This window comes from Cavia porcellus, unplaced genomic scaffold (assembly GCF_034190915.1).
Source record: "Cavia porcellus strain 051 isolate PalLab524CR breed Dunkin Hartley unplaced genomic scaffold, mCavPor4.1 scaffold_2, whole genome shotgun sequence".
NCBI lineage: Eukaryota > Metazoa > Chordata > Mammalia > Rodentia > Caviidae > Cavia > Cavia porcellus.
Genome location: NW_026947485.1, coordinates 129706413 through 129724598, shown reverse-complemented (window position 1 = coordinate 129724598; position 18186 = coordinate 129706413). Strand labels below are relative to the sequence as shown.

Genomic DNA, 18186 nt, shown 5'->3' with positions numbered 1-18186 from the left:
AAAAAATCTATCATATTGTATTCTTTTCAAATCATGTTAACAATAGCTATTTTAGGATTTGAATGCTTACTATTAACAAAGTAACATTTTAACATGTTTTCTGAGACAGCTTCTTGATGTGTTTTACAGGCTGGATTTGAACTCACTAGATTCTCTTGCCTCAGCCTCCTGAGTGCTGGAATTACACGGGGTGCCACCACGCCCAGTAATATATTTTGATTTGACATATAAATTATCAAATTATCAGTATAAGAAGCAGTTTTCAATTTAAACCATATTGTCTTTATAGTGAAAGTTATCATGGAAATAATCCCCTCTGTAATTGCTGTCAGCATAAGACCTCACAATAAAATGGAAAACAGAACCAACCTTATACAAAAAGGAGAAATCAGGAAGCCTTTTTAAAGCAGTTTCTTTTCTTTGGTAATGTTTAAATATGAAACTGAAACTAATGCAGAGGAAAGGGAAGTAAGAAACACAACTCAGAAAAACAAGCCAGCCTCATCCAAATTTAATACAAATATGGGTAAGTTTTAAAACAGATCAGAATACAGGATATTTATTCACAGTTCATCAGGAAAACAATGGGCTATTACTTAACCTTTCACAGAACTGTGTATCCTGCTGTTGGCACAAAACAGCTGTTTTTTAAAAAACATTCTATTAAACTAATCGAACAGGCATTCTATAATAAAATTACCTACTTGAAGCAACAGAGTTTATATTGCAAGTAGGAACATTGAATATCACATCATATGATAAACCAATGACTCAGATCACAAATCCAATCCATATAGTTACATGAGGGAAGTGATAATTCTGTGTAGAAAAAGACACAGACAGTACATGGAAAGGTTTATTTATATTTATAAAATTACTGGTTTGACAGTTGTTCCTGACTCTGCAAGTTAAGGGCATAATAAACGACAGCTTGACATGCCAATGAACTCACACACAACACTGTAAACATCTCCTTACCACACATCAATAAGCTGGCTAATCAAAAATCCTTAAAAGCTGCATGTAGGTTCTAGGGTATGCAGGATGCAGAGCAAACTTCTAGAAAGTTTTTTTAATAGAAAAAGGAAGGTAAATATACCAGAATATAATTGTACCGGTGGGAGACTAAAACTTTCTAGATCTTATTTGGGGACAGAGGATCTTTGAAGCAGCCACACAGACATTATTAACCTAACACCAAAAAAAGGGGAATGAAAAGGGAAAGCATCTGTTTTTGACTGTTAAATGCTTTTATCATTTGTCAAAAAATTTATTGTATGCAGCATTCCTAGAATGCTCTATTACATTAATATTTTTAAACTTTACAATAATTTTTTAAAATGTACTTACCTTAGACTACATAACACACATAGCTAAGGAGATAGTGACTGTGACCAGAACTGGCCTTTATGCAGAACAAGCAGCTGTCTCTGTGGTGTGGACTTTCCCAAAATAATCTCCACATGGACCTACCCCGATGCCTGAAATTCTTTGGCAGTTGGTGCCAGCCAGAAATGCAAAGAAACCTAGAGCGCACACTATCATAATTATGAACATTTTTATTACTTACTTCTTTTCAAGGTCTTTGAATTCTTTATAATACATAGTTGGGGGCATGTCTGAAGACTACTGTGATATCAGAGCATGCTGAAAAGGAACTCAGGGCCAAACAGAGGAAGGAACACAGACAAGGACGTAAAAGTCTTGCACAGGAAGCAGGAAGAGCAGAGCCTAGGGTGAAAAGAGGGAAGTGCTGCAGAAAGAGAGGCAGGGATGCCTACAGACGTTTCTGTAGGAAAGTATGGATGACTCTTTCCTATTTGGCATTCTTTTATTACCAAATATATAAAAAGAACTCTGAAGCTAGGTGTGGTAGGGTACATACCTGTAACTCAGCATACCTGTAACCCCAGAGGCAGGAGGATTGCAAGTTAAGGGCTAACATGGACTACAGAGCAAGCCTGCCTCAAAAAACAAACAAACAAGGGAACTTTAAAAACATAAAGCTTCTTATTTTGTCTTTTAATTTCCTTCCTTCCTCCTTCCTCTATTCCTCTTTTTGGGGGGAAACAGTACTGGGGATTGACCCAGGGCACTTTAGACTAAGCTACACTTCTAGTGCCTTTTTATTTTATTTTTGACACAAGATCTTGCTAAATTGTTGCACTGACTGCACTGGGTGTGGCAGGCCCACCAGAGGATTGTTGCTAACAGCATAAAAAAAAAAAACTGGAAGGAAAGATAGTGCCTGATGATCCTCCTGGAGAAGTCTGTCATGCTAATTTTGCTCATATTAACTCAGACTGTTCTCATAATCGGAGGAGCTTGGGTTCTCCTTGTCACTGAGGATGGCTGCAGTTCTCTTCACATGAGCTCTCATCCTTATCCTGAGTGTCACTTCCTGCTCCAGTGCAGCCTGCTGGCACAGATCCTTTATCCTGCTGGCAAAGACTTTCTGGCTTCCACCCCTGACCTTTGGGCCTTCCCTGTGCAGATCCTTGATAAAGACTTGCATGAGGATTTGTTGCCGGCTCTAGGCTCCCAGTTGCAGTTGTAGAGCACACTGCCATGGGCTCTAGGTTTCAGCAGGACTTGCACATTTCCATGGGACCCAGGCCTTTGGCTGGATTTTTTGGGGGGTCTCTAGTCTGTAGACACATCTCCCGCATTCTTCTGCATTTGACTTCTTGGGTGAATATTATAAAATAATCCTATAAACTATGTGTCCTGTGTTAAATCTATTCCCTTGCAAAAACCCTGACTACAACAATCATCAAGTTTTACATACAACAGAATTTACATAAAGTTATAACTGTTATGGAAAATTATACTATGAGCATGTTCCCATGCCACTCAATGGTTATTCATGGTTTACAGCAACATGATGAAAACTGAGGTGGTCTCTTGTTTTTCATTGTTTTGGAGGGAGAGCTTTTTTGAGTCAGAGTCTTACTATGTAGTTCAGAGTGGCCTTGTACTCACTATGTAGCTCAGAAAGGTCTCTAACTCACATCAATCCTCTTGCCTCAGCCTACCCAGTGCAGGGATTATAGGTGTAAGCCACTACTTCAATTTGCACTATTATAGTACAGTTTTGATTTTTAAACCTGCTCCAGCAATAAAAGAAGATCACTTGAAACTTCCCTCTTCTGTAAAAGTATATACCAAGTCTTGAATGCAATCAACATTGTTGCTTTGAATTCAAGAGCTTGATAATTATTTTCACAGTTCACCCAAATTTAACTGGAAAAGTAAAATACCCGCTAAAATTGAAAAACAGTGTTAGAACTGTTTTAACCAGTACAGTACTGCAAAAGGTAGAAACGTGTCATAGAGCTCCCACTGGTTGAGTAGTTTGATTCTGAATGCTATACCTGCAGCTAGATTTTAGGAATTCTGGCGCCTCTTGGCCTAGGAGTCAAATCAGTCCTTGATTTAATTTCACTCAGGTGGTCTTTGAGATGCTTAAAAAAAGATGTGGTGTCTACTTCTTGCTCCATTCTTTAAAGATACCAAATAAATGCATAAATTATTTGATAGAGTTCTCCAGCAATGAGACTTGAGAGATTGTCTCACCTCAAGACCATTAAGAGCCAGGAGCAGCCATCAGTCCTTTCGTGGCAAATTCAGGAAGAAAATGGAGGACTGGCAGCAAATGGACTGTAGTAGGGAAGAAATGAGGGATTCAGGGAACATAAGGGGATAGCCTGGCCATCTGACACTGTATGGGGAACAGGCTGAGCTGAGTGGGAAGACATTTTTTTTTTCCTTTCTTTTTTTTGGGGGGGGGGTGGGGTTTGTGGGGGGGGAGACAGAATCTTGCTTTATAGTTCAGTCTAGACTTGAACTTGCATCGATCCTCCTGCCTCAGCCTCCTAACTGCTGAGATTATAGGTGAATATCACCATGCCCAGCTGAAAAGCTTAAAGGAAGCAACTGCATAGGAAATAACAGCTTCTGGGGAAAGAGTGGCTGAAAACCAGATATTATATTAGTCACTAAATCTTTTTTGGTACCCTAGGGACTTTGGACCACCTAACAGAAACAGCACAAATCTAAGGCTTATTAAATTCTTAGAAGCTGGGTTTAATTTTGATTGATGAGCTACTGTAGTCTACACATTTCGCATACTGTAATATATCAGTGCATTGCCCTCTTCACAATGTAAGTGCTATTTATTCTAACACAGATGCCAACACCGAGAAATACGAAGAATAAAAAAACTAACTAATGGATACATATTGTAACTAGCAAAACAGTGAAACCAAAATTCAAAGATAAGCCTGTTTCTGCAAAAATGATGCACCTTTTCTACAATACCAACCTGACTTAAATTTCAGGATTTAGTCTAATATGCCTAGCCATACTGTAACTGTCAAAGCATTCTACTTCCAGCTAGTAGAAGAAGGTACACTGCACCCAAGGGAATCCACTACAAAAGTGAAAACACGTTTAGATCAGCAAAATTTAAAAAACACTTTAAACAATATAAATTATTTTCAAACAGCTATCAGTGTCTAAATTTTCAATACATTTCTAAGAACAATCTAAAAGGGATCATATTATTTTTCTCATGGAAAACAAAGACTACTAATATTTTCCTCTCAAAACAGATTTCAGATCAATTAATTATTGGAGTAAAGCATATAGCTTTTTTTCTTCCATATGAAAAAATATGAAAATAGAATGTTTTTAATTTCACAGTAATTTTGCTAGAAAGTAAAAGCTAAAAATTCCAGGGGTGTTTTGCCTTAAGCAGTGCTATGTTCCTATAAGGTGTGAAACAGCACCTAAGACATTTACAAGTGTATTTTCCATGAGCATAAAGAGTCAATTAGAAGAGTTACAGTATAAATAATGTGACACTTTGGTTTACTTTTTGTGAAAGAGGTTTCATTCAGTTTCCACAGAATTTATTTTATTTAAAACAATTTAAAGTGAAACGATTCTCTTGGACTATAATCAAGATACATATAATAAAGAAAATGTTGTATAATTAATAAAGACATACAATTGCTTTACTAAGAAAGTGTTTGGGGCATCGGAGAAACCTATGGATACCTGGAATAAAATCTTCAGCGTTCTTAAGTATGATTATGAAAAGTAGCTATATTTTGACTCCCTCTTTAAAGACTCACATTCTCTATGCTTTCTGCTTTAGGGCAGCAAGAAAATTTTAAGTTATATAACTGAACTTTACTGAAGTCATAATGCATTAAGAAAATATTTACTTAGGAAACAAATCTAATGAAAGTTTGTACCTTACTGAAGGCTGTCTGTACAGTACAATGTACAAGTTACTGAATTGGCTCAATAAAACTAATACCTTACTTACAAATAATCAAATTTCCTCCTCCTATACAAACTACGGATCGAACACCTGTAATATAGATTAGACAAACTTTCCAGGAACATGAACATCTTGCACATCAGCATATTTCCAGGAACTCAGGCCCAACAGATTAATATTAACCAAAACGTCTACAAGGTGCAACGTCAGTCATATATACACCCAGGTTAAATTTTCGTTCCCAATGTGTCAAGAGAAAAATTTTTGAAGGGGACTGTCAATCATATGTCAAAAAACAAGAGAAAGAAAAATAAAGAAACAAAGAGAAAAAAGAAAGCGAGGTTGGAGCGTACAAAAGGAAGCAGCCTAAACTTCAGGGTCAAATACCGAGAGAGAAAGCGTATTAAGGAAAATCAGTTTTTTATCAATATTTTGTCAGAGGCTTTGAAAGTGAAAGAAATCTCCAAATAAGCACTCAACCCTGTCCTCCTAGCCTTCAGGCAGCAGAGATCTAATCTCCAGGGACACAGTCTCTGCCTTCAGGGAACATTTATGCATGCAAGTTTGTATTTAAAGAAAGGCCTCTAGTGGCTCTAGAGATATGCTCATTGCCATTTTTTTTTAACCAAAAAATTTACTGGAGCAAAACAGAACGATATGATGTTCTTCGTCCCAGGAAGGCAGGCACGGGGGATCCCCAACGCCTTCCCTGACGCTCACTCCAGGACAGCGGCAGGAACACAGGGAGGAGGGCAAGGCGTCCAAGCCGCTTCCATGGAAACCAGGGACGCTGGCTGCCCGGCGCCCTCCTGGTGGGCCCGGGCTGTGGCACCGCTGGTTGGAAGCGGGGAGGAGGCTCGGCGCCAGCTCTGCGATCACATCCCACCAGCGCACAGCGAGCCAGGAAGGTGGGAAGGGAGGCGGCTGGAGAAAGCGCGACAACCAGGTGTCCCCGCCGTCCGCCCCAGTCCCTTCCAATTCGGGGAGGACAGAAACTCGGTGGCCCAGCCTGGGGAAAAAAGATCCCCATATGGTCGTCCGAGCTGAGGTTCTTTACCTTCCCGGCCAAAGATCTGTGTTGCTTCCCTAGGGTGGCAGCAGCGGCTGCGACGGGAGCGACGACTGTCGCAGCAACCCTCGCCGATTCCCTAATCCGGGCTCTGGGAAATAATTTCCCGCCGCGCGCTCGACAGTCCCGGAAGCAGTTGAACCACTTCCGGGTGGTTGTCAGTGACGCTCTGAGGCTGTCGCCAGGGTGTCCTGAAAAGGCGCCGGGCTTGACCCTGGCCCGGCAGGTCTGGCTCCTGCTGGACCTGCGCCGGAGGTGGGAGACGGGTAAGTGGTTTTCCTGGGTTGACTCCAGGGTCCTGTATTTCCGGCCAGATGAGGTCCGGTGCCGCGAGAACTGAGCCGGCAAGGGTTGAACCAGTTGTCCCCACTCAGGCCCGTGACTCTTGACCCTTCTTGTGGCTCTGGAAGGCTCTCGGATTTCGACTCACCGGCTTCTCCACTGGCAGTATGTGCTAACTTGAAACTCGATCTTGGGTACCAGGGCGAGGTCGAAGACACGACGTACTGTCACTGGGTTTGTGCCAAGTCTGCCAATGATCAAAGAGCCTTCCATTAGCGAGGTTTGGTCACCTTCTAGTCTCAAGAGCTGCTTTCCCATCCTTTTTCCGAGCTCTGTTTGCGTAGTTTTGGAGGGCCATGCTGGGCGGCAGCTGTCTGCTGAAGAGGACTTTCACCAACATTGGGTAGGGTGTAGGGAGGTCCTTCCTCGGCTGGAATTAATTAAACGTTTCCTCTGCAGTCTAAATTAAGTGAGACGAGTGGGTCTTTTTTTTCGTGGCTGCGATGAACTAATGAGGTATGATAACCTTGTAACTTCATGCTTAGGATTGAGATGCACGTTTTACCATCTGCAAGTACTTTCACGAAGGAAGAGTGCACTTTGGTCCAGGTTTCTCAGTAATAAAAGATTCAGAATTTTGGTTGGAGGTTTAAGGTAACCAGGATAGTTGCGAATTGAAATCGCTTCCAACAAAGGGATAAGGTGAAGAAAGGGCTCATTTATTCAGAGTCGAAACATGTGAGGTAGTAACCTCTGGTTCTTGGGCAATGCAGCTCCTCCTGAAAGCATTTCATACCACCTTGTGTTTCATTCACTAACCGCCTTCCCCCGCATAAAAGGCAATTGATTTGTTTGCTTAGAACAGCCTATTCCAAAAAAAAGAGATGTTGGTGCTTTTCTAACATAAAGTAAAATGCAACAGGTTCAATTCAAGGCTCCTGAGGCATCAGACATGTTTCTTACTACCTTTTGAGAGTAGTATGGCCATACTTCGAACAACACATTGGTCTTTCTAAAGTCCTGGTTGGTTAAATAACAAAGTTTTATAGTATTCTATCCAAATATTGCCATTTTCAGTCATATGTTTTTTGCTTTATTTCTCCATTTGGAAATTCTTCTAGGGAGATTGTTATATAGATTACTTCTATATAACAATTTTAGACAGAGATTTTATTTTGATCCCTGTTCCTTATTTGTGATTTCTCCAGATTAATCAAATCGACCACTTATTTACCACAGTTGTCTACTATCAGCCATTTACATTCATTTTATTTAGTTCTTGATTTAAAAAGAAAATAAAGAAAGTTGTAAATTTTGTGGTCATTTTATATTGAAACTTGGAGATTGTAATTTCTCACACATTATGCAAGTTAGAGGTTACTATTTGAATCCAGCCTACTTGACTGTAACTATTGGCTCTTTTTACAACAATCTATACTTCTTCTCATAAATAAACCTTATAGAATCATTCTTTTTACTCTCAGGCAAAATTGGATAAATAGTGTCACATTTAGAAGACAATATAAAGCAAAACAAAGATATAAGAATTTGAGGAATGTGTTTGTTCATCACTGTTTGTGTCTAGATGTACCCCCAAAGCCTCCTGCAGTCATGGGGGGCAGACTTTGGAGGTGGGAGAATCTAGAGTTTGTGATTGATTCATGGTCCACTGCTGGGATTAAGAATGTCACCACTATACCCATTTTAGAGTGGGTAGCCTGCATATATTATGAGTGACAGAAAGGGGCTTGTCCCTTCCTTCCTTTGCTTGCTTTTGCTCTTTGCTCCCATGAACTGTTGAGCTCTGCCGTGTGTCACCATGCCTTGGAGCCAGCCAGTTATGGACTGAAACCTGTATAAACTATGAGCTAAAAAAACCTTTCCCTCTTTAACTTTGATGTCTGGTATTTTGTCTCAGCAATGAGAGCAGAGTAACTGAGACAGTCATCACAGGAAATATTTACATGCAAATAGTGTAATTTCTTTTCTTCATTTACTATTGGCCATATCATACTACCTTAAGTACCTGTAGTGTATGTGGGAATAAAACTAGGGAGCAAGAGATGTGGAAAGTGGCAACATATTAGTGACTCTTAGTGTCCAGAATGTCAGCTGTCTTCAAGAACAGCTTTTCACTAATACATTTCTGTGTATGTGTGCATGGTGTGTATGTGGAGAGAGTGAATAAGCACCAATTCATGTTTTGGAAGGCATTATTTACTAATTATTGGTAGAACTGTTCTGCTTTACTGTAGCTTGCAGACAGATGATAATTATTATATATTTTATTTTTTATTTTTGAGTACCAGGGATCAAACTCACAACCTCACACTTGTCAGGCAGGTGCTTGTGCCACTAAGCTAAATCCCTGGCTCTATTATACATTTTAAAGTACCATGTTAATCCTGTCTAATTTTAGTGAGTTTACCAAAATCTAATCCAAACAACCAATATTAGAAATGACATAGAACTTAAAGAATACTCTGTTCTCCAAAAAGACACAACTATACATGTACAATTAATCTCCAATACTGACATGCTCTGATTACACTCCATTGATTTAACTTTGTACTTGCTTTTGCATGTCCCATAGAAAGATCTCAGAGATATTTTGCTTTCTGTCCACTTTTAGGACTTGTGAAGGTTTCAGTTATATCTGTTTTTCAGCATCTAGTACTGGTATATAGTAAGGGCTCAATAAACATTTGTTGAATTGATGTTACTTGTGTACCAAAAAGTGTTTGTACATATATTATTTTAAAAAGACTTAGCACATAAATAAGTGGACACTTACCTATTATTACTTACGTTGAGCCTTCAATGTAATGTCCACTCCACACTCATCCACAAGAAAAGGGTAGTATCCTGCATAGAAGTCTGGACTAAGACAGGAGATGAGAGAATATCTAGTATTTACTGATTGCTTACTCTCTAAGATGCAGTGTAATATGTAGTTTTCACAACACTATGAGGTATTATTATCTTCCTTTTAAAAGTTGGAAAAAGTAAGGCAAAGATTAAGCTTTATAATTTGGCTTAGTTTACTCAATCATTAAGTAGCAAACTGTGATTTGAACAATTGCATGTCACTTCAAAGGCCTTATCTTAATGATATTACTATCCTCCAGTTGGATTTCACTCTTAGCTTAGCTACTAAATGTGTGTGAAAGACAATGTATTTCTCTTCTATAACTTAAGAGATCAAATTAGATAATCTTTAAAGTCCCTTCCATCTCTAAAATTCTTTGCTTTTTTGTTTTCTCCTAGGTATTATGTAGCAGACTGAGTGTCCTAGAAAACCTTCAAGTAGAACTTTCATGTGTTTGTGTCTTCTTCATTGGTCAACACAAAATCATGTTTTTGTAATAGAAAGAAAAGACCAGAGTTGTACCAAATCTCATTTTTCACTTTTACCAGCATCTGACACTAAGTCACAGAACCTTTTTGAGATTGTTTTCATATATAAAATGCATACACAGGACTGTATGAGACTTACGTGCGTTGATTTGTATAACACAGTTGTCTTTAAGTAAATATAGACTCTTCTTAATGTTGTGGGAATAAAAGATTGGTGGATAGAAAAACGCTTAATGAATTAAACAAGGGCAAAAAATCTTTTCATTTATAGTCTACTAAGATAAAAAGTACACAAGTCAATTATTTAAGGGGCTATTTATAAACATTGTTGATCACAAAATGTAAAAGAAAACAGAAAAGTTTTGCTTCTGGGCAGGCAGATGAGGAAGTGAAGAAGGCATGTTGTGTGTTGGCCTTCAAGGATGGTGAAGATTTTGATAAGGTATCTCAAAAGAGAATTAGTCATCTTGCCACTAATTATGTCAAATGGGGAGGCTGATAACAAAGCTAGGCTAAGACAAGCTGTATTTAACAGTGTGTTGAAATGTTAGACTTTCTCAGTGAACAGGATGGGGTGTAGGCAGAATTGGAGTTTGTTTTCTTTGTGTTGGAAAAAATACCCATTTGTTACAGATATAAGAATATACAGATAATCAAAAAAGAAAATGAAATGAAAATTGCTTTAATCTTACCACTGAGGAATAATTATTCATCATATTTCTCTGCATGCTGATAGACTTGTTTGTATCTTCTTAAATAAAAATATTCTAATACTTTACCTCTTATCTTGTGACCTGCTTTTTTTTCCTATAAATTGTTCCATATTTATTGATAGACTTGCTTCTACAAAATATTTTCAGGATTTATGTACTGTTTAGTTTTATGAATGTGTTACAACTTTCCAATTGACATTCTGGTGTTAAAATAATGGTGCCCAAAAAGCTGTTATAAAACAGTTTGATATATATATATATATATATATATTTCTGTGTTATAGGAGAATTGATAATGTATGGGTCATACACTTGCAGTACTTGTGATGTGCAGTGACACATTTTTAAAATTTTTAACAAGCATATTTACAGTTGATTCAAAACGCAGAAGATAGGAAGGAGACAGTAGCCCCTCTCCCCCTTTTGCCTTCTTGGATCCTTTGTGCAAACAGCACCTGGTATGGAATAGTAAGAGGCTAGCCTTTCTGGAAGGCATCCTTTCCTCTCCAGTGACAGGCGTGCTGGGCATGTAGGTAGGCACCCAGAGTATAAGCTAGATTTCAGCCCTTCTTACTGCCTGCTCTGGGTATTTGTAAGCATGGCAAAACTTACATGACCCATGAGGTAGCCCATCCATCCTGCTTTCTTTCCAGAGGCATCTGGTCTGACCGGTTTCTTCTGAATCCTTACAAGTGTGAGTTGCTTTCATCATATCTTGGCTCCAGATAAGCATCTTTTCACCCCATCCCCATGGAGTCAGGTAGGAATGTATGTGGGTATGTTCAGGTATGTAGGAGCTTGGAAAATTACTGTGATTTTTATGGAGCACTGGATCAAGAAAAGAGTGAATCAAACAAGACTATGGAGTGCTCAGTGAACACTCGATCACACATGAGAGTTCACAAATAATGTTGGCAGAGATGTTCTCTCTCATTTACTTTCTAAAAGGCAACAAAGCCAAATATAGATTTTATCCAGATTTTATTTTATCCAGAGGCTTAAAAAAAAACACTTTAGTGCACTGCTGGAAACATCTATTGCATATAGAAAGATTTAGTAAATACTAATAGGAGAGAAAGAAATTGTCATTTTGATAAATTAGTACAGTATAATGTAAACAGCTGAATTCATGGGGAGGACTGAGTAAAAGGTCAAATTTATGAATTGATTTAATTATGATTTTGAAGAAGTCACTAAATTCTCAAAGTGGCTGCATGATTTTATTAGAATTAAGTGTGATGATGTGTAAATGTATACATACACAGTTTATTCAGAAACCATTTTCCTTTTTTTTTAATATAGCTATTTTAAAATAAAAACATATCTGCAACTCTGAAGCCAGCAGACTTGGATTTAAATCCTAACTCTCACTAGTTGCATGGTAGCTAGAAAGTTTCTTTTCTGCCGTTTTCTTGTTTGTAAAATGGGAATGAGAGGTTTTGTGAAGATTATATGAGTACACAGAATGAGTTTAATATCGGGGCTGATGCTATAAGAATTTGGTTGCTGAAATTCCCATAGAAACAGATGCCAATAGGGATTTTATGTGGAAGATATTTTTAGAAAAACTAAAGACAAAAGAGCAGGACCAGGAGTAAGAGGGAAGTACCCTCAGGGCTCAATATAGGTTTGACAACCTATGAAGAAAAGGAGGGAGGAAACAGTAGAGTAAATGATAGAGTAGTACTGGACTCCTGTTCAAACAAGTCTTCAAGTATGCTGCTGGTGAAACTTTGAATCAAAGATGTCAAAGAAATCCTAGGTCACCGCAGTATTTGATGTTAGCTATTGGTGAAAATAGTCAACAGGGTTATATGCAGAAATTTACAAGTGTGCTTGAAATTGAGTATCAATTGGAATTTTACTGCCTATGGCCAGCTCCTCTCATCCTCATGTGTAGTATAATCCCTGCTGCCAGGCACTGATATTAACATTTGAGGTATATGGTGTTTTGTTTCACTGGGGACAAGGTCTTGGTATGTAGTTCAGGCTGGCCTTGAACTCATGACAATCCTCCTGCTTCAGCCTCCTGAGTACTAGGACTATAAGTGTGTATCATCATACCCTGCTGAGGCATATGTTTTTCTTTTTTAAAATTTTATTTAAAGAAAGACTAAACAAAACAGAAAATGGGTAGAAATAATACATACGTCCAAAGGAAAAATAAACAGTAAGAAATCACTAGTTAATGTTTATATATTGTCCTCTTACAAATAGTTGTTCAAGATACAAAAGTGGAACATATAAAGTAGGAATTCAAACAGCGAGACTGCAAACAGTTCTGTTCAATTATCCAACAAAAACTTAGTATTAAGGTTGTCAATCCTATACACTTAAACATACATGCAGTTATCCATATCTTCAGTTATGTTGAGATTGAACAAACCCAAGCAGGCTAATTTCACTTTGAACACAGAATAATACTATTGCTGGGTGTCACATTATGACACTCCAGGATCAGCACTGGGTACTTTGTGTCTCTTTTTCTTCAAAGTATTTGTTCATTTCATCATGTGTCATAAGATCAGTTCTCTTAAACCATTTATAGATTCTACACATGCATTAGTCTTAACATTATTTCTATCCTTTCTATCTTAGAGGGAGAAACAAGACAAAGCAAGACAAAACATATATAAACACATGAAACTAAAAAGACATAAAAGACCATTGTACAAGGAGTTCTACCATAGTTCCTGTGTTGTCTCTTGCTATCTTCAATAGAATTGGCTATATCATCATAGTATAATTGAATATATCAGTACATAATAGTATTAACAAAAACACAACTTTGTATATAGTATAAAACTTCAAAAACAGGTAGTTATCAAACCAGAATGTGTATTGTAGAGTCTTGTCATCTTCAGTGTAGTTGCCTATACTCTCAGACTTGATACTATCAATCATACCAGTTTTAAATAAAATCTTTCAATACCAAACAGCAATCAAACAAACCAGATTTAACTAAGATCACTCATGATAAAACAGTGTAAGTCATACAGGGCTCCAAATTAAGTTAATAGGAAATTAAAGATGACTAATGTGCTATATCCTGATGTTTTCGGGATAACTGTCTGTGCCCTCAAATCTAATGCAAGTAGACAAACTGGGACAGAATAAAATCTATCTAAGCAAAGTGGTGTGAGTAATGTGGGTTTTAAATCCTAATACACTATTAACAATATCTTCTGCCATCTTTTTAAAGACTCTCCCTCCCCTTTCACTTCCCCAGGGTACACTGTGCATTTTTGGGTCTCACCAAGGCCCTTGGTTGTAAATGGGGGGGGGGGCAACCTGCTATTTACCTCAGTGGTTCCAAATCTTGTCTCCTGGACTTGATCTCTAATTGTATTCCTTTACCTATTAAAGCCTGTCTTTCCAACCTATCCACAAATACTGGTCTAGTTGCCCCTATTACTCTGGTTCTCTGTCACATAAAGCATTGTTTTCTCCTATTTGATTTTCAGTCCATGTACTCTTTTTCATATTAATTGTATTTCCTATAAATAGCATCTCAGTGGACCCTACCTCCTGATCTACTCCACGTGTGGTTCTTTTTTTTAAATTTAGTTTATCAAGGCCATCTATATTAAAGATTATAACCAACCTTCTCTGCCTCATTTCTGTTATGCTCTTTTTTTGCCACTAGTTGTCTGCTTATCTTCTTCATTCTGTTTTCTGCTCCATTCATTGAGGCCTCTCTCCCACTGTTCCTGAAATCCTAGTACTTTTCTCTCTCTCTAGAATGCCCTGCAGTATTCTCTATAGAGTTGGATTGGTGGTTGCAAATTTCCCAAGTTCCTCTTTGTCTTGGAAGCATTTTGTTTCTCCATTAATTTCTAGAGACAGTTTAGCAGAGTATATCAATCTGGGCTGGAGGTTATTTTCTTTCAGGGCTTGGAATATTTTGCTCTAGGCTCTTCTTGACTTGATGTTCTGTGTCGAGAAGTCTGCCATTATTCTGATGGGCCTTCCTTTATAGATGATCTGTTCCTTGTCTCTAACAGCTTTTAATATTCTGTTCTCATATTGAATTTCTGGGATCTTGATTATTATATGCCTGGGTGTAACTCTGTTTTGCTTGTAGGTGGCTGGAGTTCTGTATGCCTCATACATTTGAATATTATTTCCTTTTCATATGTTTGGGAAGTTTTCCTTAATTATTTCTCTGAATAGCCTTTGTAGTTCCTTTGTTTGACCCCTGCTTATTCATTCACATTCTTCATTCTCAAGTTATACATCCTCTTGTCATCGTCTAGCCTTTGTATTGTTACTGCATGTTTCCTTGTTATTTTTAAAAAGTTTTTCATTTCATAATTCCACATTGCAAACCTGTCCTCCAGTTTGGACAATCAATCCTTAGTTTCTTTCAAGCAGATTTGCCATCTTTCCATAGAGTTTTTAATTTCCTGGTAATCTCTTTGAATCTGCTTCATGTATTCTATATTTTGTTTATATTCTTCATCAAATGGTTCTCTCCTTTGTTTGAGTTCCTCCCTTCTTCCGTCTGTGTCTTCTTGAGGGGTACTTAGCATCTCTTTTATTAATCTGTTTTATATCTTGCTTTACTTGGTTAAATATTTCACTTTTGAAATCATCTAGGAGGTCCTGAAGGTATCTCTTTATGTCCACTGGTGCTGTGTCTGATATTGCTTGTTCGCTGTTCTCATTCTCCTTTGTATTTACCCATCCTGGATCAATGTTCTCAGCGTTGGGATCTGGGGATTTTTTCTTGTTGCTTCCTCTTCCCATCTTTTTTATTTCTTCCAGGAGGCCCCAGTTTCTTTCTTTGTTGATTGCAGTTCTTCTGAAGCACGCTGGCTAGGTGACCCTTCCCACTGCAGTGTGCTAGTGAGTTGCAAACAGGGACAGTATATGCTGGCCCCTCCCCTCCAGGTCAGTCAACCTGCTGGGGCCTTCACTGTGTTAGTGTGTGCTGCTGACATAGGGAATTGATTTCGGATAACCTATTGGGTCTCAGCCAGGTCACATGACCCAGGCTAAGCTCAATTCCCCAATCCCATTTGGGAAGGGAACAACTGACTGAAGTCACTGCTACCCCTTCTACTTGCCAGTCCTGCCCAGTCCCAGAATGTTGTCTGCCGGAGCCCCCTTTCTGTGGAATGGTTCCACTCCTGTCACTCACACAGGTGGATGCAGGCTCTCCCACCTGCTCAGCTCTCCGTTCAGCTTGTCAACCGACCTCAGCGTGACTGTTCCTCCAGTGAGTCAAAGTGGCAGGACCTCTGATGGCTCGACAAGTTGCCCGCTGCGGCGGGAGCACTGAACCTTTAGGTCTTCCAATAATAGCACAGGGACTGTATGTTTGATTGGTTCTTCTCACCTGAGTTTCTTCTTGGGATGAGAGAATTCATCTTCCTCTGTTTGGGGCTTCCCATGCTGTATTATGTTGAATTCTAAGTTGACTGTCTCAGGGAGCCTCTGTATCCAACTGTTATCTGTCCACCGTCTTTGCTGGAATTGAGGCATATGTTTTTAAAGTAACTTATATTTTAGAAGAATTTTGTTATAAGAACAGTTAAGGAATCAAAAGGTATTTCCAAATAAGAATTAAAATTGCAACGCAACTGATTTTAACATTAGGAGTTAAACATGGGCTGCAGCTTAAATTTTAGAACTTAACCCAAACATAAAACATCAGTCTTAGATAATTGAATAGTGTTAATATTCATAACTTAAGTATTAGCTAAAATATAAGTATCCATTTGTTTATCAAAACTAACTGTGACTAAAAGGATCAAAATTATTAGTTTCACACATCATGCATTTTGTTTTTACTTTATTTTTATCTTTTTAAAAACATTTTTATTAGTACATGTTTGGAGTATATACCCTTAAGGTATATGTACAATTCTTTAAAATTCCTCTTCCTTCCGTCTATAGATACCTTCCCATTTGCAAAGATCTGTCTTCCTGTTTCCTGTCATCTTTTATTTTGTTTTTTTTTAAATTATTTGTACTTTGAATTTCTTGTTGAAGAAAAGTTGTGCAGTATGTATACTTGAGTGTCTGATTTATTTCACTTACAAGGCCTCAAAGTACATCCATTTTCCTATAAAATACTCAGATTTATCCTTATGACAGAGTGGTTCTCCAGTATGTATAAATATCACACTTTCTTTTTTCCTTTTTTAATTTTTTTGCCACTTTCTCTTTACCCATTCATCTGTTGATAAATATACACCACTGCCATGATTTAGCTATATAAGTTATGCTTTTTTTTTTGATAGACAACTATAGAGGCCTATCAATGCATTGCTTTTTACAGCAAATTATGACCCATCAACTGGTTTGGTGAGTCGTAGCTGGCATTCTTGTTTTAGATAAGTGTATTTTTCAGGATACAAAATGTATTTTTTACTGGCAACCACAGTCACAACTGAAATTAGGGGATTTAGACAAGCTTCTTTATCTTACAGGTGAAAATGAAGACTAAAAAGGTGATTTAACTTGCACAGTTACTCAGGACGTGTGACTTGAACCAGAAGCCAGATCTTAAGAATCTAAATTTAGAACTCTTTATTTTATATCATGTTTCTCTGAAAAATTTTCTCTTTGCTCTCCTCTGGGCTCCCAGTTGGTCAATGTGATACTTCTTCTCTGTCAGTTGCATTATTTGTCTGCTAAGTTTTCCTGAAAAGATTGCCACAGATTTCTCTGGCTGGCCATTGGGTGTGGGGGAGCCAGCCAGCTGCTCCTGGTGAGTAGCCCAGCCACTTGACCAGCATTTATGGTACATCCTCCAGCAGCCACAGCTGATACAGTAGTTTCAGTCTAGAGTTTACCTAAACTGAGGAGTGACAGGTGCTGTTTTTGAGGAGCATTGTACTGAATGGTTCTCAATTTCTATTAATTACTAGATATCTAGTAAATTCTAGTTATTACTTAGCGCTTCATTGTGTCATGGCATTCTTTATCCATCTCCTGTCTCTTTCTGTCACTCTCTCTCAGTCTTATCTCTCCAGCTCTAGTCTAGCTCTAGTCTAGCTCTAGTCTAGCTCTAGCTCTAGCTCTAGCTCTGTCTGTGTGGCGTTTTTAAGATAGGTTCTCCTATATAATTTAACCTGGCCTTGAATTATCCGGCTGGCATCAAACTCACAGTAATCCACCTGCCTCAGCCTCCCTGGTGCTGGGATTACTGCTGTGTGCCACTGTACATGATTTCCTTACTTTATAAAACTTTACCCTACTATTTTTTTCACTTTCAAGAATGCAAGTATCTAATCACTAACACATTCCTTTATATTTTTTTTAAATATGCAGTTCTCTCCTTCCCTAGCATGTATTCATACCTACCCTCAGAAATGTCCAGAGGCAATACAGTTTCTCAAAAATGAGCTAGCCTGACCTCTGCTACTCACAGCTTTGCATGAGACAAGGTTTGGGGCTGGTTGTATGCAGAGCCCTCTTAGACTCCATTTCTGTGTTGCTATCTTTAACTCGGTATCTTTAGGGGC

At 38.3% G+C, this 18186-nt stretch overlaps 2 protein-coding genes across 7 annotated transcripts in view; one reads left to right on the top strand and one right to left on the bottom strand.

The window, feature by feature from the left end:
- Slf1 (SMC5-SMC6 complex localization factor 1) overlaps positions 1–6503 on the bottom strand; it is a 67338-nt gene extending 60835 nt beyond the window's left edge. The window contains exons 1-2 of one of the 4 annotated variants that reach the window (XM_063245352.1): positions 6348–6503; positions 1571–1731 (exon numbers count right to left, since the gene is read on the bottom strand). The gene's annotated coding sequence lies outside the window, so the exon portion shown is untranslated. Of the gene's footprint in view, positions 1–369; positions 472–1350; positions 1515–1570; positions 1732–6347 lie in introns of those variants that run through there. The other 3 variants (XM_003479454.5, XM_063245353.1, XM_013143554.3) reach the window with 3 other exon arrangements.
- The window catches only part of Kiaa0825 (KIAA0825 ortholog), a 383787-nt gene continuing 372100 nt past the window's right edge, over positions 6500–18186 (top strand). For 2 of the 3 annotated variants that reach the window (XM_023561406.2, XM_063245351.1), the window contains exon 1: positions 6500–6625. The gene's annotated coding sequence lies outside the window, so the exon portion shown is untranslated. Of the gene's footprint in view, positions 6626–11364; positions 11472–18186 lie in introns of all 3 variants that reach the window. The other variant, XM_063245350.1, reaches the window with a different exon arrangement.